Below are 24,172 nucleotides of genomic sequence, written 5' to 3'. Positions count from 1 at the left end.
GCAGATGTATGGGTACAAAAAAGCATGGCTCCATAATCAACCTCTCAGCGACTACGTGGTTGGAGTGAGATGCCTTTTCCCAACAAAAGCATGAAAGTGCACTCACAAGAACTAAAATCGCCACAAATCACAACTATGGCAGTGAGTAACACAGAGGCATGCACTCCAAGATGGCGGCAAGAAACACTGAGGGACTACTGTGCTACGATAGTCCCTCCTCGCTGAAGATCACACAGGCGGAGCCCAAATCTGCTTTTAAAATGAACCATGAAATCTCGGTTTCCTTACACACCGAACAGCATCTGAAGAAGTCAGTTAGACGAAACGCGTCATGCTGGGTGGATCAAAAGGACTACAATACCCTTGTGTGCTCCAAACTTGTTTAACCTATTTCACGTGCATGCCACTTGCACGAAGGAAGCACCCATCAGGAGTGTTCGGCAGAACAGTGGAAGTTGTATTTTATCGTTAAGAAAAATTCTGCCTGAACCGCCGCTGCCAAAGATATGAAGTATCTGCTAACGGAGAGTTGGACATGACGACATGGCGGAGTGTTGTTTACTTATATCAGCACTTTCAGATTCGGCATATTACCAAGCGGCAGATGTATGGGTACAAAAAAGCATGGCTCCATAATCAACCTCTCAGCGACTACGTGGTTGGAGTGAGATGCCTTTTCCCAACAAAAGCATGAAAGTGCACTCACAAGAACTAAAATCGCCACAAATCACAACTATGGCAGTGAGTAACACAGAGGCATGCACTCCAAGATGGCGGCAAGAAACACTGAGGGACTACTGTGCTACGATAGTCCCTCCTCGCTGAAGATCACACAGGCGGAGCCCAAATCTGCTTTTAAAATGAACCATGAAATCTCGGTTTCCTTACACACCGAACAGCATCTGAAGAAGTCAGTTAGACGAAACGCGTCATGCTGGGTGGATCAAAAGGACTACAATACCCTTGTGTGCTCCAAACTTGTTTAACCTATTTCACGTGCATGCCACTTGCACGAAGGAAGCACCCATCAGGAGTGTTCGGCAGAACAGTGGAAGTTGTATTTTATATATATATATATATATATATATATATATATATATATATATATATATATATATATATTGTCGCTCCAGGTTGTCCACCTCTTGAGTAGCACATGAGCAGCAGCTTAATTTATGTGAAGGTGAGACTGGGGATCCGCTTGTAGATGCCGCTCCGTAATGGATCTGCCCGACGCGTTTCGAAGCTTCATCTGCTTCTCTTCAGGGGCTTTAACGGAAGCGGTGTGCGCACCCGCTGACACACTTCTCCAATTTCCATATGACACACCCGCCGATGGGAGGCTCCGATGAGACTGTGCATTATGGGAAGTGTGGTGCGGAAAGCACACAATCAAGTCCTGTATGGACCCCACAAGTGGGCCCGTCCTCGATTCCATGTACGGCTGCTGTTTCACTTCCGTGACCCCCTAGGGTAACGGGGTGGTGCATACACCGCGGCTGGACTGCCGCGTGTAAATTGTCGCTCCAGGTTGTCCACCTCTTGAGTAGCACACGAGCAGCAGCTTAATTTATGTGTAGGTGAGGACAGGGATCCGCTTGTAGCTGCTGCTCGTGTGCTACTCAAGAGGTTGACAACCTGGAGCGACAATTTACACGTGGCAGTCCAGCCGCGGAGTATGCACCACCCTGTTACCCTTGGCGGTCACGGAAGTGAAACAGCAGCCGTACATGGAATCGAGGACGGGCCCACTTGTGGGGTCCATCAGGACTTGATTGTGTGCTTTCTGCACCACACTTCCCATAATGCACAGTCTCATCAGAGCCTCCCATCGGCGGGTGTGTCATATGGAAATTGGAGAAGTGTGTCAGCGGGTGCACACACCGCTTCCGTTAAAGCCCCTGAAGAGAAGCAGATGGAGCTTCGAAACTCGCCGGGCAGATCCATTACGGAGCGGCATCTACAAGCGGATCCCCGTCCTCACCTACACATAAATTAAGCTGCTGCTCGTGTGCTACTCAAGAGGTGGACAACCTGGAGCGACAATTTACACGCGGCAGTCCAGCCGCGGAGTATGCACCACCCAGTTACCCCTGGGGGTCACGGAAGTGAAACAGCAGCCGTACATGGAATCGAGGACGGGCCCACTTGTGGGGTCCATACAGGACTTGATTGTGTGCTTTCCGCACCACACTTCCCATAATGCACAGTCTCATCGGAGCCTCCCATCGGCGGGTGTGTCATATGGAAATTGGAGAAGTGTGTCAGTGGGTGCGCACACCGCTTCCGTTAAAGCCCCTGAAGAGAAGCAGATGGAGCTTCGAAACGCGTCGGGCAAATCCATTACGGAGCGGCATCTACAAGCGGATCCCCATCCTCGCCTACACATAAATTAAGCTGCTGCTCCTGTGCTACTCAAGAGGTGGACAACCTGGAGCGACAATATATATATATATATATGTATATATATATATATATATGTATATATATATATATTCACCATTTCGTCGCTTCCACCTCGCTCTGGAGTTACAGCCAGCCAGGGTAAACAGCACTCGGACACGGATCAGTCAAGTATCGTTTTCGTTTATTTAGTGCAGGTAAAGTCAATGACGTTTCGGCACCTTGTTATATATATATGTACGAGCAATTGTCCCAAGACGAGAGGAGCTGCTGAACAGCTGGTGCTGGCGGCGAGATTTGGGACCTCCTCGCATTTAATGTCTTTAGCAAAAAAAACTTTCAATCAGAAACACGGCGCACACCACTTCGAAAGTTTATCTTTGTTCTTTTATTTCCTGTAGGTTCCCCACCAGGGAACCTACAGGAAATAAAAGAACAAAGATAAGCTTTCGAAGTGGTGTGCGGCGTCTTTCTGATTGAAAGTTTTTTTTGCTAAAGACATATATATATATATATATATATATATATATATATATATATATGTATATATATATATATATGTATATATTACCTACTGGCGGTCACCAGTGGGTAGTTATAGTTAGGACCTGGTTTCCATAGGAAATCCGCAACATTCTATTGGGAATAACTTTGGCGCCGGTTGATGAATCTCTGCGAATTTCTCAAAGAAGATGGCCCGCTACGCTCCGCTCCTTCCCTGAAAGTCTCGGGAAGATTCGTCAAGCGGGGACCGAGAAAAAAGGGTGGTCCCAAAACGTGTTTTCCCCATGTTAATTTCCATAGGACGTTTAGACACGGCTACAGCCCGAACCGCTGAACGGAATTACTCCAAGTTTGGGAAAATGGTAGGGTCTGGTACGCAGATCACGCTTTTGTTTAAATGGTGTAAATCCCTCTAGTAGTTGCTGAGAAAATTAAAGTTAAAATCAATTATATATCTATAAGCGCGCACCGTGCGTGCACCGTGGGCACACTTTGCCGTGCACGAGCTTCATGCTGATTGGCTGCCACTGTCTGTCAACAGTCTAAAACAGAAATTGTTGGCAGCCATCTTGTGCCTCGGTAGACTGAGGCACAGGAAAGCAGAAAAACAAACGTGTAGAACTCAAAAAGGGGGCAGGGTAGAAGCACTCTGACCCCCTAGGCCTGCCCCAAGGCAAAAAAAAAATATATATTTTTTGCCTTAGGGGTCACTTACCTCCCTTTTATCATCCTCAAATCCCCTTCCCTCACCATCTTTCCATTTCTTTTACCTTCACTCCCCTTACCCTACTCTATGAATCTCTCTTTGTCCCTTACTCTCCTTACATGTGTCCATCCTCACTCCCCTTCTGTCACTCCTCCTCCTTTACTTTCTTTTCCATACTGCTCTTCCCATAATTTTTAATTTCCCTAACTCACTACCCTACCTTTAGACACCTTGGGGCAGATTTATAAGCCCCTTACACCTGTTATGCGCCGCCGTTGCGTCACTTTTGTGACGCAGCGGCGGTGCAAAAGATGCGCCATGGTGCGGGCTATTTACAACGTGACGCATCTGGTTCCATCATGGTCCCGCCCGTTCTTCAGATCATCAGCGCAGGCGCTAATCTCTTTGTCCCTTACTCTCCTTCCATATGTCCATCCTCACTCCCCTTCTGTCACTCCTCCTCCTTTACTTTCTTTTCCATACTGCTCTTCACACAATTTTTAATTTCCCTTAACTCACTACCCTACCTTTAGACACCTTGGGGCAGATTTACAAGCCCCTTACAGCTGTTTTGCGCCGCCGTTGCGTCACTTTTGTGACGCAGCGGCGGTGCAAAAGATGCGCCATGGTGCGGGCTATTTACAACGTGACGCATCTGGTTCAGTCATGGCCCCGCCCATTCTTCAGAACGTCAGCGCACGCGCGAAATCAGCGCCGCGCAGGCGTGCCGGACGGGCCATTACGGAACCGCTCCGTCACCAGCGCAGCCCACCCGAGGGCTATGACGGAGCAGTTCCGTCATAAGCGTGAGAGGGGTTAAAGGATTGTTGTACATCAAACAGCCGACATCCATCGTATATCAAGAGAGATGAAACCATGCACACATTCGACCACAATTGTACAACACACGGTATAGTTAGGAATTAGCATTTAAAAAACCTTTGAAATTCACTGAAAAAACCATAGGTTTAACACGTTATAGTTAGGAATTAGCATTTAAAAAACCTTGCAAATTCACTGAATAACACACGTTATAGGTAGGAAGTAGCATTTACAAAACCTTTGAAATTCACTGAAAAAAAACATAGGTTTCACACATGTTATAGTTAGCTGGACATTTCACTCATATAAAACCATTGAAATTCCCCTGTTATAGTTAGTTCAGCTAACTATAACTCGTGCGCCCGCAATGCACTGCTGATGACGTCACATATTACATCACTCATGACATGGTCAGTGACATCACTCATGACATCACTGATGACATCTCAAATGGCATCACTGATGACATCACTGATGACATCATCCTTGTGGAAGAGTGGCAGACCTTCTCTCACCCTAATATAACCTTTATTACACACATTCAAAAATAGAAAATAAAATTTTCAATACAATAGACATACCAATGCCACTTACAACACACCTATTTAGTAATTCCAAGATCTATACACACATCCACTCATTCATCAACAGACATATACAGTCACTCATACATGTACTCACTCATCATATGTACTCATACACTGATACATCGTGTTCATCCTGTTACACACCGACACTCATCCATAGAGTTACTCACACATAACTCATATGTACTACTTTAAAACATATGTACTTACTCACAAATACACTATTAAGACAGTCATTCATTCACTAACACACCCATATATACACTCTCATCCACCTATACAGAAAAAAAACAAAAAATAACCTATATATCTACTCACCACACACACTCATCCACCCATACAGTCCTGCACATATGCTGCCTTCAACACATACAAGCAGAAACTCACTCATTCATGCATCTATGCACTACGTAAGACCTCCCAACGAAGCATACAGACACTCAGACACTCCTACTGATAATCAAACAAACAATAACCTATATAGACACTCATGTATCACTCATATAGCTACTCACCAACACATGCATCCACTTATACAGAAAGTGAGAGACTAATACAGAAATGTATATATTTAAACATTACTCACTTACCCATGTATTCATTAAGATACACTTAATCAGTCAGTTATACAATCTATTTTTCACCAAAAAAGCAGCCATTTATACACGTATATACCCATTTCTTCTTCCATCAACCTTCAGATATACATATATAAAACATATTTAATTTTCAGAAAAACATCCATTCACTGGATGATTTCATCAGTGATGTCATTTGAGATGTCATCAGTGATGTCATGAGTGATGTCACTGACCATGTCATGAGTGATGTAATATGTGACGTCATCAGCAGTGCATTGCGAGCGCGCAAGTTATAGTTAGCTGAACTAACTATAACGGGGGAATTTCAATGGTTTTATATGAGTGAAATGTCCAGCTAACTATAACATGTGTGAAACCTATGGTTTTTTCAGTGAATTTCAAAGGTTTTGTAAATGCTACTTCCTAATTGTAACGTGTGTAAAGCCTACGTTTTTTTCAGTGAAAAAAAAAATATATATATATATGTATTTTAATAATTTGAGGTTTTGATGTCATTTACAATCCATACCACTTTCACAGTTGTAGTTTATGAAGTCACCCGACCCTCTATGGCAGTATTGGAACATAATACGATCACTGGTCTGTTCATGTGTGATTCACATTTTTACTCCATTCCACCACATCATACAGGATGGGACACTGGTGCAATGACAGCAGTTTTGTTGTGTACATGCACTTAACAATAGAGCACTTTAGAGCCATAACTGATGGGCAAATCACAGATTTCATTTCTTATTACTATTTTATTTTTGTTTTATTTTTGTGAGAGGTAATTTGTTATTTGAAAACACATGCATGCCACCTTTACTGCAGCGCTTTTACTTTGTATTATTTGTACACTCTGAATGGTCATTAAATATGTTTGCAAATAAATTACTACATTTCTGGCTTGCCACTGTGATACCTATTGACTTTGCCAGTGAATGTTGCTCATGAATTCTCCTACAGCTGTTTCATTGGCTCCAGTAAAACCTTGCCACCTTAGCTGACCACATATGCAACACCTTGACCTTCATTCCGAGGAACGCTTCTCATCTGACCAAAGGGTCGTAGCCTGTGCAAACTACAAATCAGAAGCATAGAGAAAGGCTCTCTAATCTAGGAAAGGGGAAATTCACATACCACCAAGGTTGTGGGGATTCACAAAACACAAAGGTTAAGGGGTTGCTCTTCTACATATTTACACTGCCCTTCTTCTTGGTGTGTATAATTGTTGCTACTCGCCTTTCTAAGAGGAATACGTCGAATGTATACACTCGAGTCTTGGTTTTCATCGAGCTACATGGCCAAGGGTCACTTGTGGTCAAAGTGACATCCTCCTTTAATGATCTTGCTTTTTTAGAGCAGTGCAGTACAATCACTAGACTCATTCCACTCCAGTGTGACACACATGCCACTTTGTTCCTTTATCCCTTCTGCTTTCCCTCTCACTATATCTTCCATCCTACTTTTTTGATCTCATTACTTCTTTCCCCACACTATCAACTTATTCCCCTGATCTCATATTTCCTCCTAACCCATCTCTTTCTGTTCTACTTCTAGTTTCTCCACTCCTGTGTTCTCTTCTTCCCTTGCCACTCATCATTACATTTTGCCTACCAACAGCTTTATAGTCTCTGTTGGCCACAGGCCTATTGTATCTGGTATAATCCGAATAATCTTAGAGTACACTTTAGGTGCGGCCTCTTGTTCATTATCCAATGGCTTTCTTTATTCCTATTTATGCTACTTTTACCCTTCTTTCTGTGTTTTTTCTTCCTCCTCAGTGCATCGCAATCGGTCAGCCACATTTTGTGTTGTGTCAGTATCACCCGTTAGTAGTACAGAAAGAAAAGTAATTTGACTTATGTAGTAGCTTGGTATATATCCTTAAGTCTCAGAAACCATAACAAAACACTTCTACTCTCTGGATGATGTCATCAGTGATGACACTTGAGATGTCATCAGTGAGGCCACTGACCATTTCAAAAGTGATATAATATGTGGGGTCATAAGCAGTGCATTGCGGGGTTGTGAGTTCTAGTTCGCTCAGTGAACTATAATTGCTGAATTGCTATGGTTTGTGCCATACATACAAGGATAGATGACAGGATGATGAGAGAGAGTGAAAGAGAGAGGGAAGGTGGTGCATCATCATTATCAGCTGGACCATCTGTGGGAATCTTACCACCCGACCATATGGTTACCATCCCCGACGTTTCACCAAAACTGCAAGACATGGTAATTCATTGTGACAAATGCCATTGCACTAAACATATCATATGTTGCCCAGGTTATGGATGATGTCAACAAGCATAATTGTTTTTTTTTACCTCACTGTTCCACATTCCACTTCTCTTTAAGCACAAGTAGATATCTGTATCTAGAATACATTTAACTTTATTTTACATACTATGAAATGATATACTATAAGCAAGCGAGTAGCTAGATAAGTGGTTATGTCAGGGTGTAAGCAGATGTGTGTCGGAGTATGGGTGTATAAATGGGTATATGAGTGGCTGTACATGTGGGTGACTGGGTGTATGAATGGTTGAGTGGATATGTGAGTGGGTGCATTAGTACCTCTATAGGTGTGTCACATGATGTGTAAGTAGCTGTGTGCTAGTCACTTTATGGATGTCTAAATGGGTATGTTACGTGGCTGTATGGATTGGTAACTGGGTGTTAAGGTGTCTAACTGCGTGTGGAAGAGGCTCATTATTGGTGATACGCAAGTGCTGTGTGGGTGTGTGAGTGGATGTGTAATTCCCTCTGTCGCTGTCTGACTGGGTGTATGAGTGGCTGTATTGTATTGTAAAGAGATATGTGAGTGACAATAGGTGGGTGACTGGGCATATGGGTGTTTAGGTGCGTGTGTAACTGACCGTTTTGGGTACATGAATGGCTGTAAAGGTGTGTGAGTGGGTGTGATGATGCCTGTATGGGTGTGTAAATGACTATGTACGTGGATTTATATGCGAGTTGATAGGTGTGTGAATGATTTTATGGGTATATGACTGTGTGTGACACTTATTGTCTGGCTAGGAGTGGTGCGTACATAGGTGCTTTTGTGGGAGTGTAACTGGGTGTGTAAGAGTCTGCATGACTGTGTGAGTGGGTGCAAATTACATACTATTAAATTACATACTATAAGTAAATACCGCATCTGATTTCAAACCCATTTATTCATACTGGCTTAATAAAATAACTATATTTTCAGTATAGCAATTCCTCTTTCTCGTTTGCTGCTCACTATATTTTTAGTTAATCTTCTCATTTAACCTCCCTTCCATTTTGCCTTTTACTGTAGTGTCTAGAAGCTACACATTTTCTTTCAGCTTATATACACTCATAGTTTTTTTTTAAATATATTGTTTTATAGTACAATCTAATTAACATACCTGTAAAAGTTATTTGCAGTTGCCCAAATTTCATTTTATTGGATGTGATAGTGACTGTGTGGGTTTTTATGTAGATGTCTAGTGCTTGTGTGGGCGTGGAAGTGGTTTCCTGGGAATGGGTGTGTAAGTTTGTATGGGTATTTGAGTAGGTGTGTCAATGATTGTGTGGGAAAATGGTTCTTTGAGTGGGTGTGTGACTGGCTGTGTGGGTCTATAAGGGGTTGTATGGGTGTGTAAGTGGGGGTGTGTGGTGGGTGGGTGTGTTAGTGCTTGTGTGGGTTTGTGAATGGGTGTGTGAGTGGTTCTCTTGGTCTCTGAATGGGTGTTTGACTGGCTTTTTGGGTGTGTGAGTGCGTACCCTGGATGTGGGGCGGTCCCTGGATGTGTGACTGGGTCAGTAAGTGGGTATATGAGTGCCTGTATGGGTGTGTGAGTGGTTTTCTGGGTCTCCAAGTGGGTGTGTGAGCAGATGTGGGAATGGGTGTGTGAGTGGCTATTTGGGTCTGTGAGTAGATCTCTGGGTCTATGAATGATGTAACACAATATAGGCCTGATCCATGTATGGATACAATTATGACATTGTGTGTATTGCACATATGGTAAACGGAGGAAGCCAGATTGACACAGCACACCACTCCCGCCTCTCTCGATGGTCTGACAGGTGGAGATTCAGACACACATCGTCACATAGTGCCCTTATATTGCACCCTAACCAGTTAACTCATAACTGGTTCCTCAATGAACTAGTATCCCAACGTTATCCATAGGTATACTGCATGCCCTTAAATATAAAAACAAGCCGGGCGCAAACCAGCTCTGCCACCAAGCCGACACCACCAGTGCACACTCCCATGGTGTTACTCCCGTGAGGCACTGCTAACCTTTTCACTACTTTTTTTTGTTTGTTGATGTTTCACACCACAGGGTGGGATTGACTGGGGAAGACAGAGTACATCATTTTTATAAAGGTGAACATGGATTCCCTATAACAGATTGTATAAGTCTAGCTGCTGTTAATTCTCACAAATTTGTGTGACCAAATGATGATGAAGGGATTTCCAAGCATTATGTTCAGCTAAAGGATCAGGTCTATAATGTGTTGCAATACTGTGAGTGGGGGGGGGGGGGCACCTGATCTGTATCCCTCTCTAGCTCCTTTTTGTATATGGTCTATGAATGATGTATCGGTGTGTAAGTAGATGTGTGAGTGGCTTTGTGGGTATGCAAGTGGCTTTGTGGGTCTGTGAGTGGATGCGACTTGTTCTCTGGGTTTGTAAGTTGGTGTGAGTGTGGCTATATGGGTGTGTGTGTTTCTCTGCATCCCTGGATGGGCGTGTAACTGGCTGTGTGAGTGGTTGTGTGTGTATGTGCTGGGTGTGTAAGTCGCTGAGTGGATCTGAGTGGAGAAGTGTGGCTCACTGGTTAGAGCAGGCAGACCCTGAAGCAGAGGTCAGACCCGGGACCAGGGTTCAATTCCCGACGCGGCAGGGTCTTGAGCTCAAATGTCCACGGACTCGATAATTCTCGCTTCGGTGCCTGACCTAATCATGGGTTCACACTCTGCAACTCTGGGCATTAAGCTTGCTTAATCTCCACAACGGCCCCCGCGGTGGGATGCCTGGCTTTCACCTTGTGGATGCCCTGTAGGGGCTATCTCACAGGGAAAAGCCAGGATGGGTTCCCAAGGCAAATGCTTAGAGACCCCTGGGTGATAAGCGCTATATAAATCCAATATACAATTCAATACAATACAATACAATCTGTGAGTGAGTATGTAAGTGGGTGTGTGAGTTGGTGTAGGAGTGGATGTATGAGTGTTTCCAGGGACCTCTAAGTGGGTCTAAGAGTGGGTGTGTGAGTGACTGTATGGGTACATGATTGGCTGTGTGGGACCATGAGTGGGTTTGCAAGTGGTTCTCTGGGTATCTGAGTGAATATATCAGTAACTGTATGGGTGTGTGAGTGACTGTATGGGTACATGATTGGCTGTGTGGGACCATGAGTGGGTTTGCAAGTGGTTCTCTGGGTATCTGAGTGAATATATCAGTAACTGTATGGGTGTGAGAGTGACTGTATGGGTGTGAGAGTGGATGTATGGATTTGTGAGTGGCTGCATGCATGTGTGAGTGTTTGTGAGTGGTTCTGTGAGTCGGTGTATGTATTTTTTAATTAGTGTCAGGATCTGCCGCAGATTCACACTGGAGACCACATTGAGCGCTGCGTAGGAATGGCGGATCCGTGTGCGTGCAAAAAACATTTTCCCCAGAGTTTCTTCTCCATGAGGAGTACCTCAAAGACCCCTCCAACAGTCCCGTGGGTTCAGGATACCTCTACCCTGACCCCTTTTTTCACTTTAACATCTTATTTCCTCCCCCTTGGTTTGCCAATCACGACATTACTGTTGGCGTGTGGTTCTGCAGATCTTCCGCCGTGGATCCACTTCTCTAGATATACATAAACATTTTTACTTTCTGGACCAAGATCAAGCTTCCTGACAAATTTGATGTCATTTTGTTCAGCGGTTCAGGCTGTAGTTAATGTGTAAAATACCTATGGGAAATTGCATGGGGAAAACAAGTTTTGGGATCCCCCTTTTGCTTGGGCCCCACTTGACAAATCACCGCAAATCTAACCTGGCAGAAGTGGAAGTGATTGGCATACTATTTTTTAAAATGTAGTAAAGATTCATCAAACAGCACCAAAGTTGTTAGCAAAATAAAAGATACTACAAAAATTAAAAACAAGGTCCTAAATATAACTACCCACTAGTTAAAGTACAGTTTTGGTTACAAAATAAAACTTGAAAATCAATTACATAATTTGACAGTAATTGTTTGATAAACTAAGCATAACATGCCTCCGTCATGTTCTGCTTATAATCTCACATATTACATCACTAACAAAATGTTAAATGACACACCTGATGACATCACTGACATTTCAAAAAACAATTGACTACATCACGAATGACATACAGCTGACATTAATTTAGATATTTCGAATGATGGTAGTTGTAATATGAGTAAAACCTATATTTGTAATTAGTTGTTTTGGATCTTCTGTTTTTTGACACCATCATTTAAAAGTGATGAATAGACCCTTATAGACTAAGGGCCAGATGTAGCAAAATCAGAAATACCGACTCTTAATTACCGAATTTTACCGATTCGGTAATTAAGAGTAGGTATTTCTAATGTAGGTACCAATTCGGTAAATTTTACAGAATCGGTAAAAATCGGTATTTACGGATTCGGTAAATACCGAATCGGTATTTGCTATTGAATCCTATGGGCCTTGAAGCCCATAGGATTCAATATCAAATACCGATTCGGTATTTACTGAATCGGTAAATACCGAATTTTGCAAGGGTGCAGGGGGTGTCACTTTGACACCCTCTGGCACCCCTGTTTTAGGCGTGTGTGCCATTGTGGCACACCTACATGCCCTTAGGCATGTATGTGTGCCCCTAAGGGCATGTATGTGTGCCACATGGCACAGGTGTACATGCACTTATAAACCATCCCGGGCTCTCCGGTCGGAGCGTGGCAATCTTGCATGGGTCCCCAGAGTGAGGAAGGCACGTACAGGGGGTCGCCGGTTTTCTTTAAATGCAGCAAAAAATTGGAATTCTCTCCCCAACTGGATCCGTGCAGAACCTTGTCATCTGAAGTTTCGAAAGGCACTTAAAACTTTTCTTTTTCCCAAGGACCCTTAATTACTGGTTTCTTCCTCAGTCTGCTTTTTGTTCTATTTTCTGTTAGCGCTGGGACGCTTTCGGGCAGCCATGCGCTTTATAAATATAATTTCATTTCATTTCATTTCATTTCATGTACACCTGAATCGGTATTTTACCATGCAATTGTATTGCATCAGTGTCAATGTTAAAATTGGCACCTACATACCAAACATGCATTTTCGGTAATTTTACCGACCGGTATATTTACCGATTTGGTAAACTATACAGAATTGGTAATTTTACCGGTTCTGTAATTGTACCGAATCGGTAAAATTACCGATTCAGTAAAATTACCGAAAATGCATGTTTGTTATCCACCTACATCTCCATGGCCATTTACCGGTCGGTAACGGCCGAATTCGGCCGTTAACGGCCGGTAAATGGCCAAAATCTCCCACCTACATCTGGCCCTCAGTGTTATTACCAAAATAATAGTGGTTCTTGTCATCTATAGTAATAGTTAAATGTTTGTATAACAGTTATATAGGTGTATGTTACGGTTTGTGTGAATGTATACTATGGTATGAGTATGGCTTTTTGGCGCTATGTTTCTATTTGCTTATGTATCTGTCACTATGTAATATACATTAATGATTTATATGTGTTCCTGCTTGTAGTCTAATTGACAGTTTTTCTTTGCATTCATCACTAGATATGTATGTGGTCTTGTGATACTAGTGGAATGTTTAGATTACTTGGGAGCAGTGTCCCCTCTTAATTTGTTTGCTCAGTGTGCAGTAGTGTAAGGTCTCTGTGCACTGAAGCCAATGCTATGCGTGCAAAGAAACCAACCATGCCTGCAACACTTACCTGGGATTCCGGTCTAGGCCAAATAGGCATATGCTCACATATTTCTTTATTAGCATTTGTTACACTAAACAGGTTTATAATCCTGCACAGTGCGTTACACCTTCTGAGATGCAGCTTTTCCTTGGCATTCATACTGCAGGAGTAGTAAAACTGGGTGAGATACGAAATTTATAGGGAGGACTTGGCCAGATCAGATCCTTTAGAAAACCAACAGTAAAAGATACCGAAAGTGGCATGCTAAAATATTCTAATTAAAGATAACTTATTTCTCCAACACTTGCAATTCCATTAACTTGTAGTTTAATAGATCATAGCACTGCAAAATGAGGATGACAGACTGACACCATAAGAAATGTACAGCAGACTGCCACAACCCTAAAACCTGACATGCAACTGTGACATTACACTGAGGATGCAGGCATCAGACTGTTACGCCAATAGCCATTCTTCAGACTGAAACATCATTCTAGAAACCTGAGAGGCTGAAATGATACCAGTTTCCTGAGACCATATCATAATAGAGTATGTGGTGTACAACGAATGTACTTAGCCACCATCAGTATATAGTCGGAGTGTTTGAACCAGTCTCCCTGACCCTGCATGCATGTGCAAAGGAGTTAAGACGTGCACACACTTTAATGGTGGCCCTTTGGGGAAGCTGTAGCCATCATAAGAGTCCCCATTCACTGCAGTGAAAGTTCAAAGGAAGTCCTTACAGTATTAAACATATGCAGCAGTGCGGTAGGTAGACAGAAATTGGTGTGGGATCCCTAAAAAGGGCAAGGCCAAAGAAGTGTAACTAATCATCCTTTCCAAGAAGTATGGCTGAAAAGCACAAGTTACTACTTGTGTAACGATATATCTGTAAGAGACATTAGTTAGTGATAGATTCCTTACCTTAGAATATCCCCAGGCGTCAGACTGGATCCGGAAACTTTTGCGTAGCAATACCCCTTCGCGCCGGTAGGCGTCGTCTGCGGCTCCGCGTCCGTCGTCGTGAGCGCCGGGATGACGTCGTCGGAGTACTTAGACGGCGCCCATGCGCGCTGACATCAGTTCTGACACACAGCTTTTCCGCGCCAGATACGCAGAGCCATGATAGAACTAACACTGGTGCCATGAAACAGATATATCGTTACACAAGTAGTAACTTGTGCATCTGAAAGAGACACGTTAGTGATAGATTCCTTACCTTAGAATAGATACCCCAGCAATACCAACCCCGGTGGTGGGTCTGCGAACCAGTATCACACCAGAAAGTCCTGGAGGACGGAACGGCCAAAGAAGCCATCCCTCCGGACTTGACTGTCCAGGCAGTAGTGTCTTGCAAACGTGTGCAGCGAGGCCCACGTAGCTGCCTGGCAAATGTCCTGTAGAGGGACTCCTCGGCCCAGGGCAGTAGTTGTCGCCGTGGCCCGAGTGGAGTGAGCCTGCATCCCAGCCGGGGGCTCCTTCCTCGCCATGGAGTAACATGCTTGAATACACAAGATGATCCACCTCGAGATGGTCCTCTTGTGTACAGCCTTTCCCTTCTTCGCGCCCACGTAACCAACAAAGAGTTGGTCATCCACCCGGAATTGGCGTGTGCGATCTAAGTAGTAGGAGAGCGCACGTTTTGGATCCAGACGGTGGAGCCTCTCTTCCTCTTTCGAGGGATGCGGAGGCGGAAAGAAGGTGGGCAAAGTGATGGACTGCCCGATGTGGAAGGCCGTGACAACCTTGGGCAGAAAGGAAGGTCGTGTACGTAACACCACCTTGTCAGGATGAACAGACAGGAAAGGTGGAGAAGAAGAAAGAGCCTGGAGCTCACTCACTCTCCTGGCAGAGGTGATGGCAACCAGGAAGGCAGTTTTCAACGTGAGAAGACGGAGAGGACAGTTATGGAGTGGCTCAAAGGGAGCACACATCAGGTAAGTGAGAACAAGATTCAAGTCCCACTGGGGCATCACGAAGGGAACAGGAGGGAATGTGCGTGATGCCCTTCAGAAATCTACTTACAATGGGGGACTTGAATAAAGAAGGCTGATCAGGTAGCCTTAAGAAGGCGGATAGAGCAGAAAGGTACCCTTTAAGAGTGCCCAGAGCAGAGCCCTGCTGGACAAGGGAAAGAAGGAAGAGCAGCACTTCCGAAAGGGGTGCAGAGAGAGGATCCACAGCCTTTGCTGTGCACCATGCCACAAATCTGTTCCACCGGCAGGCGTATACCGACTTTGTGGAGGGACGCCTGGCTGCCAGAATGATATCACAGACTTCAGGAGGCAAGTCAAATGGCCTCAACTGCCACCGCTCAATCTCCAAGCTTGTAGGTGGAGACTGGACAGGTTCGGGTGCAGGACCGTTCCCTGCTGCTGCGACAGAAGGTCCTCCCGAAGAGGCAGACGAATCGGGGGATCGACTGACATGCTGAGTAGCTCGGGATACCAGTATCTTCGTGCCCAGTCCGGAGCCACAAGGATAACCTGGGCCCGGTCACGCCTGATCTTCTTCAGCACTCTGGGCAGAAGTGGTATAGGCGGAAAGGCGTACAACAGACCGCAGCTCCACTCGCAACGAAAAGCGTCTCCGAGCGAGTGCCGCCTTGGAAATTGCAACGCGCAAAACTGATGACATTGCGCGTTCTCTTCGGTGGCGAATAGATCTAACCAAGGCTCTCCCCACTGCTGAAAGAGACCTTGCGCCACGTCTGAGTTCAGACGCCATTCGTGATCCATCATGCACCGACGGCTGAGTTCGTCCGCCCTGGCATTCAGAGAGCCTGCCAGGTGTTGAACCACCAGGGTCACGCCCTGATGTTCCAGCCATTGCCACAGGCGCAGAGCCTCCTGGCAAAGGGTCCACGACCCCACCCCGCCTTGTTTGTTGCAGTACCACATGGCGGTGGTGTTGTCGGTGAACACTTGCACTACACATCCCCGGACAGAGGGGAGGAATGCTTTCAGTGCTAGATGAATCGCCCGAAGCTCCAGCAGGTTGATATGGAGCCGGGACTCTGCCGGAGACCAGAGGCCTCTGATCTCCGCCTCTCCCATGTGGCCTCCCCAGCCCTGGAGGGACGCGTCCGTCACAACTACGTGCTCCGGGTGGGGTAGGGAGAGGGATCTGCCACTGACCCAGTCGCGGTCCGTGAGCCACCACTGCAGTTGTCTTGCAGTGCCCTCAGAGATCAGGACATGATCGGACAGGTTGCCCTGATGCTGGCCCCACTGAAACTTCAGGTCCCACTGCAGAGCCCGCATCCGCCACCTGGCGTGACGCACCAGAAGGATGCAGGAGGCCATCAGCCCCAGGAGTCGCAGCGTCAACCTGACCGAGACTCGGGATAACGGCTGGAAGATGGGAACCAGAGCCTGAATATCCCGAACCCGCTGTTCGGGTGGGAAAACCCGAAACTGCGCCGAGTCGAGAACCGCTCCGATGAAGAGGAGCTTCTGAGAGGGACACAGTTGTGACTTCGGCACATTGATGGAGAACCCCAGCAGGTGCAGGAGGTCGGCCGTAGTCTGGAGGTGGCTGACGACTGTCTGGGGCAGCCCGCCTTCAACAACCAGTCGTCGAGGTAGGGGAAGACTGATACCCCCTGCCTGCGCAGATGAGCTGCGACCACCGCCATCACCTTGGTGAACACCCGTGGGGCGCTGGTAAGGCCGAAGGGGAGCACGGTAAACTGAAAGTGCTCTTGGCCTACCATGAACCGCAGGTAGCGCCGGCGGGCCGGCAGGACGGGGATGTGGAAATAGGCGTCCTGCAAGTCCAACGCTACCATCCAGTCTCCCGGGTCCAGGGCAGCCAGGACCTGAGCCAAAGTCAGCATCTTGAACTTCTCCGTCCGGAGGAAGCCGTTGACGTTCCGCAAGTCCAAGATAGGGCGTAGGCCCCCTTTGCCCTTCTTGGGCACCAGAAAGTAGTGGGAGTAAAAGCCACACCCTACATCTGGCCCAGGAACGCGCTCGATAGCCCTCTTGGCCAAAAGGGCCGTGACTTCCTCTTGCAGAAGTTGCAAGTGATCCCCCGACACACGGTGGTATTGCGGTGGCATGGATGGAGGGGAAGCCTCGAAGGGGAGGGAGTGGCCCCTTCGGACAATCTGCAGCACCCACCTGTCCGAAGTGACTGTATGCCAGTGGAAGAGTTAATGGCGAACCCTGCCCCCCACAGGCGTCACATGGGCCTGAAAACTCGGACTAGGAAGGTTTTGAGGCAGGTGCTGCTGAGGGAGGTGTGGACTGGCCTCGCCGTGGTCCCCGACCGCCGCCACGGCGGTTTCCACGCCCGCCACCGCGCTGCTGGACAGTTTGCGGCGTGTGGCTGACGGTACGTGGTGGGGCGCCCCTTCGTGGCCACGAAAGGAGCGAAAGGCACCCGTTTGCTGTCGTGGGGCCGTGAGGCCCAAGGACTTGGCCGTAGCCCTGGAGTCCTTGAAACGTTCCAGAGCATGGTCTGCCTTGTCCCCGAAGAGGCGACGGCCATCAAACGGCATGTCCAGAAGGGTGGCCTGGACATCGGCCGAGAAGTTGGCGGACCTCAACCAGGCGTGGCGGCGAACCGCCACCGTCGTTGCCATCGCCCTGCCCAGTGAGTCCGTTGTATCCAGCCCACACCGGATAGAAAAGCGTGCTGCATCCCGGCCGTCCGCTAGGGCTTGGCCGAGTTTAGCCTGGACCTCCTCCGGGCATCTTGGCAGCACCTCCGCAACCGTGTCCCACAGAGTGTGGGTGTAGCGGCCCAAGAGACAGGCGGTGTTCACAGACCGCAGCCCCAAGCTAACAGACGAGAAAACCTTCTTCCCGAACTGTTCATATCTCTTGGATTCCCTGTCGGGCGGGGCCGCTGGGAATGCGGTTTGGGAGTTTGAGGCCTGGATGACCAGACTCTCGGGGGTGGGATGGGTGGACAAAAAGCATGGGTCGCCCGGGGCCGGGCGGTAGCGTCTGGCCACGTTCCTATCCACAGGAGGGCCTGTGGCGGGCTTGGACCAAGTGCCCAGAAGAACGTCACATAAGGCCTCATTGAACGGCAGCAGGGGCTCCGCGGAGCTTGACTGCGGTTTGAGGACCTCGGTGAGGAGATTAGTCCTCACGGCCGCGACGGGGAGCTGAAGGTTTAAGGCCTTAGCTGCCTTCGTCAACACTACGCTGTAAGTAGAACCCGCCTCCGAAGCCACAGTCGGAGGCGAAGTAAATCCAGTGTCTGGCGATGTGTCAATACCACTGGACTCCCCAAGCTCATATGTCCAGTCCTGTTGTGACTGGCAATCTTGTGCCAGAGGGTCCTCGGACCCCTCCCAATGTTCCTCGTCACCTGTGTCCTGGAAACCAGGATTAGCAGACAGGGCCTCCTCGTGGAGATAAAAATCCCCAAAGGCCGACGGAATCGGCGCCCAGCGGCGCCCTTCCGGCGCCTGAGTAGGACCGCAGGAAACATTGGGGGCGGCAACCACAGTGGCCGCCGGGTGCGACACCTGAAGGGACGGCGCCGGCGAGGTCGTAAGGTCGACCGGCGAGGTCCCGGATCCGGAACAGGATCCAGCGAGGTATTGCGGCGCCGAGACCGAAGTCGCCAGCATCGCCGGAGCCGAAGCACCCGACGGAGTCGGGCCGAAGCGCCCGACCCGGAAGGACCTCCAGACGGAACCGATCGGCCCGAAGGCGCCACGGGAACCGACTGAGGAGGGAGGGCCCTCATGGCCATGAGGTACCTCTCGACCTCCTCCGGCGTCGCGCCGTGCCCAGGGACCCGAAGGTGTGGGGCAGGCGGCGACGCTTGCGACTCCCGCAGAGCCGCGTGGGCGGTGTCGCCCGAGCCCCCGGCCGCATCGTGCGAGCGTCGGGGCGGGTCGGAGGAGCGATGACGTCGCTCCGACCTCTCATGCCTCTTACCTGAGGACTTGGAACCAGACGAACGGTGTCCGCTTCCGGAGCTTCGATGGCTCCGACCTCGCGACCTGTCCCTCGACCTCTTGTGGGGCCGGGACCGGGGCAGACTGCCTCAGCTCGAGACGCTTGCGGGACCGCTCCCGCCTAGCCTTCGATGTCAGGGCCCGGCAGTCGGAGCATGTTCTATCGTCGTGGTCGAGGCCTAAGCACTTCAGGCACCGGCGATGGGGGTCCGTGACCGACATCAGTCGATCGCACTTCGAGCAAGGCTTGAACCGGGGCATCCCTGGCACCGATGAGTCGAGAATTCGACAAAAAAGAGAGAGATCAAAAGGATCAAAAAGTTCAGTCAAAAATTGACTGGGGGTAGAGCTTCTTCCGGATCTGCGCTAGCTGGCGCGGAAAAAAGAACTGATGTCAGCGAGCATGGGCGCCGTCTAAGTACTCCGACGACGTCATCCCGGCGCTCACGACGCCGGACGCGGAGCCGCAGACGACGCCTACCGGCGCGCAGGGGTATTGCTACGCAAAAGTTTCCGGATCCAGTCTGACGCCTGGGGATATTCTAAGGTAAGGAATCTATCACTAACGTGTCTCTTTCAGATCATGTGAACCAAACACCTTTTGGAGTTTTCTGTTACTAAAATCCAGGCATAAAACAACAGACCTATGCCTAGAACAAGACAGACCTATTGGAATCGCAAATGCTTTTTAGCGGTCTCAAATAATTGGGTAACAATGACTCTGTTGTGATCCTATGATTTGAAAATGTCTGGCTTTCACACCATTTTCTCGGCAGTCATTGACTCTTTAACCCTTTCAGTGCGTCGGACAGCCAGGAGCTGTCCGACATCATGGTGGACGTGTGCGTCGGACGGCTCCCGGCCGTCCTAGCACCCACTCACGGGGGAAATCGCTGGTGCTCCACCCAGGGGCCTCCCTTCATGCTGCCACCACCAGGGAAGGTAGCTGAAACCCTTGCGCTGCACCCCTGCTCCTCCCTCCTCGTCATCTAATGAAGTCAGCGTGCACCACGCAGCAACGGCATTAGGTGATACCGTACGTGCTGGAAGCCATTTGCTTCCAGCATGTCCAAGGAGAAGAAGGTGAGTTTCTCCTCCAGGACACTGGGGGGATTTTAAAAAGAGGCATCTGAGGAAAGGGGTTCCCTTTCCTCTGATGTCGCTTTTCAGCATTCGTGCTGTAGGATCATGCCTGGGGCACGATCGTGCAGGTGGAATGCCCACTTTTTAATGAAGCAGATAGTGTTGCAGTGAGCGGCCCCATGGGTAAGGGTCGCTCCCCTTTGCGTTGCAATTTGTTTATTGGCACTGCCCCCCTGGGGGAGGCAGATCGGCCGAAATAGTTTCATATTTTTATTGTGTGCCCACTAAGCCACAAGGGTTTTTTTTAAATAGGTTTTGTGGGGAGCGGCTCCTTAGGCAAGGGTCTCTCCCCTTTGGGAAGCACTTATTTTGGCCATTTCTGCCACCCTGGGGGACAGATTGTTTTTTGTGTTGTTAGGAAGTGGCCCCATGGGCAAGGGTCGCTCTCCTTTATGGGGTGATTATTGTGGCAGTTTCTGCCCTCTTTGGGGGCAGATCAGCCATATGTTTTTAGGTCCATCTGTCTCCAAGGGGGGCAGAAGCCACTAGACACCAGGGTTATTTAAATGTTGGTGTTGGGGAGTTGCCCCTTGGGCAAGGGTTGCTCCCCTTTTCCAGGGTGAATATTTTGTCTGTTTCTGCCCCTTTGGGGGCAGATTGGCCTTATGCCTTTAAGCCCACCTACTCCCCAGGTGGTGGCGAGTCTAGCTGCTTTTGGCAAGGGAGTGGTATAGTTTTAGAGTATATAGGTCTTTGTGATAAAGCCACATTTTGTTTATTACCTATTTTACAAAGTGATTGTTGTTGTTGACTTGTTTGACAAGTTACCTTAATTAGTAAAAAAGTATGGCTAGCTGCAGAATTATTGCTCAGCAGGTAGTTGTATGCTTTTTGAAACTTCCCCTGACCATAATTAAGAGACTGACAATGTGTCTGAGGGAGAGGAGTAAGTGCAGGACTCTGGCAGTGAGTTTTCTGTCCACGAGGAATCATCTGATGATGAAGCTACCCTCAGTGGGGAGGAATCTACTCTCAGTGCGGATGAAGTGCCTGTTTTAGGGTGAATTGTTTTTATTATTGTTTCGCCTATACAGTGTTTTCAGTTGTTTATGGGTGATGTACTTTTTGCCGAGATTGTTGAGCAGACTAATTTGTATGCTGAACAGTATTTGAGGGACAACAGTGCTAGACTTAGGCCCGCTCTAGAGCTACCCGGTGGACTCCCACAAATCTGGATGAGATGAAGTTTTAGGGTTTTACTTTTTTGATGGGTTTGATAAGGAAGCCATCCCTGGCTTCATATTAGTCTACCAGTCCATTGATGGCAACAGCCATATTTTCTGCACTTATGAGGCGTGATCAGTATTTACTTTTGCTTTGGATGCTGCATTTTGTAGAAAATCCTTTGGCGTTGCCACAAGATCACCTTGACTGTGACCGTCTTTTTAAGATTCGGCCTGTTCTTGATCACTTGGTAGATCGATTTTCAGGGATCTATATTGCAGTGAAAGCAATAGCTGTTGATGAGTCGTTTGTCCTCTTCAAGGGCAGTTTGGTTTTTAGGCAGTACATTCCTAGCAAGAGGGCACGTTATGGACTTAAGATGTATATGTTGTCTTAGAGTAGGACAGGATATGTCTATAATTTACGGGTTTACACTGGTAGGGATTCCACTATTGACCCCCCTGGTTGTCAGTCCACTTTAGGAGTTTGAGAAAATTGTGTGGGAACTTGCTAGACAACATTTTAACAAAGGTCTCCATTTGAACATAGATAACTTCTACACTGCTGTGCAATTATTTAAGGAATTGTTCAAAATGGACCCTCTTGCTTGTGGCACAATCCATTCTAACTATAAAGGTTACCCAAAAGAGCTTGGTTGCAAAAAGCTTCTGAGGAGACAGTGCAGTGCCTTGCGTAGCGATGAACTGCTAGCTGTGACATATGTAGACAGGAGGGATGTATACATGCTGACTACCAACCATGATGACAGCACTTCACCTGCGACTGTTGGGGTCAGGTTGCTGAAGTCGCAAACCTGTGTGCATTATGGACTAAAATAAGCACATGTGTGGTGTTGAAAGAGTAGATCAGAGGTTGGAACCTTACACTGCTATTTGCAAGGCTTACATTTGGTATAAGAAGTTGGCCATCCATCTTTTCATGTAATGCTTTTGTTGTGTTCAAGGAGTTTTCTCCAGCATCAAAGATTACTTTTGTTCAGTTTCAGAAGTATGTGATAGGCAGCCTTATTGTAGGTGAACGGGCAAGTGTTCCTAGAGTTGGAGGAGTGGAGGATGTGGCTAGATTGAAAGATCATCAAGAACAACGTGGACGTTCCGCAGAAGGTGGAAAAATGGAAGACTGATTTAGATTTGGTGTTGTGTTGCAGAAAAAGTTGTGTATGAGAGCACGGGTTGCCCCAAGAAGTGGGAGAAAGTGTAAAACCATTGGGAGGTATAAGATGTTGTAGAGAAGGGGGGGGGGGGGGGTGATAGGCCTGATGCCAAGGGGGGTAAGGGCTCCTACATAAGAGCGTTTTGAAATGTAAGATCTGCTGATTAATGTGTCAACTGTTGAAACTGCACGCTGGGATGTCCCATCATCCATTTTCCATGTTTACTGTACTGTATACTGCATAAGTTCTATCCTTAATAAAAAAGATTTGTTTAATAAAAAATAAAGATCAAAGTGGACGGACCCACTAATGAATCCTCATACCAGGGCGACTCAGTACCATACACTGGATTGCAAGAAACAAAATAGGTTAGTAAGAAGAACCCTCACCCACCAACCTAGTTGGTGGCATGCTTCACATTGGGTTCCCAGCTGGGCTGTTGAATGCAACCCACATGTAAAGCGCTCCAATGCCTTACGGTAGAGTTCGCGCTATATAAATATGCAACAGCTGCGCTTTGACGCCTCAGTTAAAGCAGAGCGGGTTTGATTTTTAGATGTGATATGTGCTCATAGTGGTGATGTTAAAAATGCCTTGGGGATCCCCCTATTAATAGTATTTTATTCCCAGGGTCCTAAGACACAGTTAAAAACAGAACAGGGATATAGTGAAGATGAAAAATTGGTCTTCATTATCCCCTAAACACTGGTCGACATGTTTCAGCCCCGTCAACAATAATGAGGTTTCATCAGGACCATACAATGTGAAATGTGATGTGGCAAAAAAGAAATGGAGCCTCATGACTTTTTTTTCAGCACACACGTTAAGGTTTGCTGTGCATACAGTGGTGTAACCGTACTTACGGACCCATTGTCTGGTTAAAAAACTGGAAGACAAAGCACAAAATAATTGTAACTGTTCATTTGTAGCTTCTTTATCCCTTTGCTCGTGGTGAGCTTACATATGCATTTAAGTGCACTCAGTGAGTCGATTATAGGATTCTTCACAAACATTCATTCACACCTCGAAATACGACATACACATAGTGTATTTAAATTCATGCATGGTGGTTAGTGCAGGTATGCATGTCTCATAATGAACATTAAAAACAGGCTTGCATGGCTTCATGTCTTTGTAATCGCAGCCCGAATCATGTTATGCTAATTTTGCCTACTGTTTAGATTCTATATAGAGTAAATGCTTTTACCAATAGGAATTGAAATGCTGGTCAAGGAAGAATTTTGC

This window comes from Lissotriton vulgaris, chromosome 4_1, assembly GCF_964263255.1.
Source record: "Lissotriton vulgaris chromosome 4_1, aLisVul1.2, whole genome shotgun sequence".
Lineage (NCBI taxonomy): Eukaryota > Metazoa > Chordata > Amphibia > Caudata > Salamandridae > Lissotriton > Lissotriton vulgaris.
Note: the sequence above shows the minus strand (reverse complement) of the source record.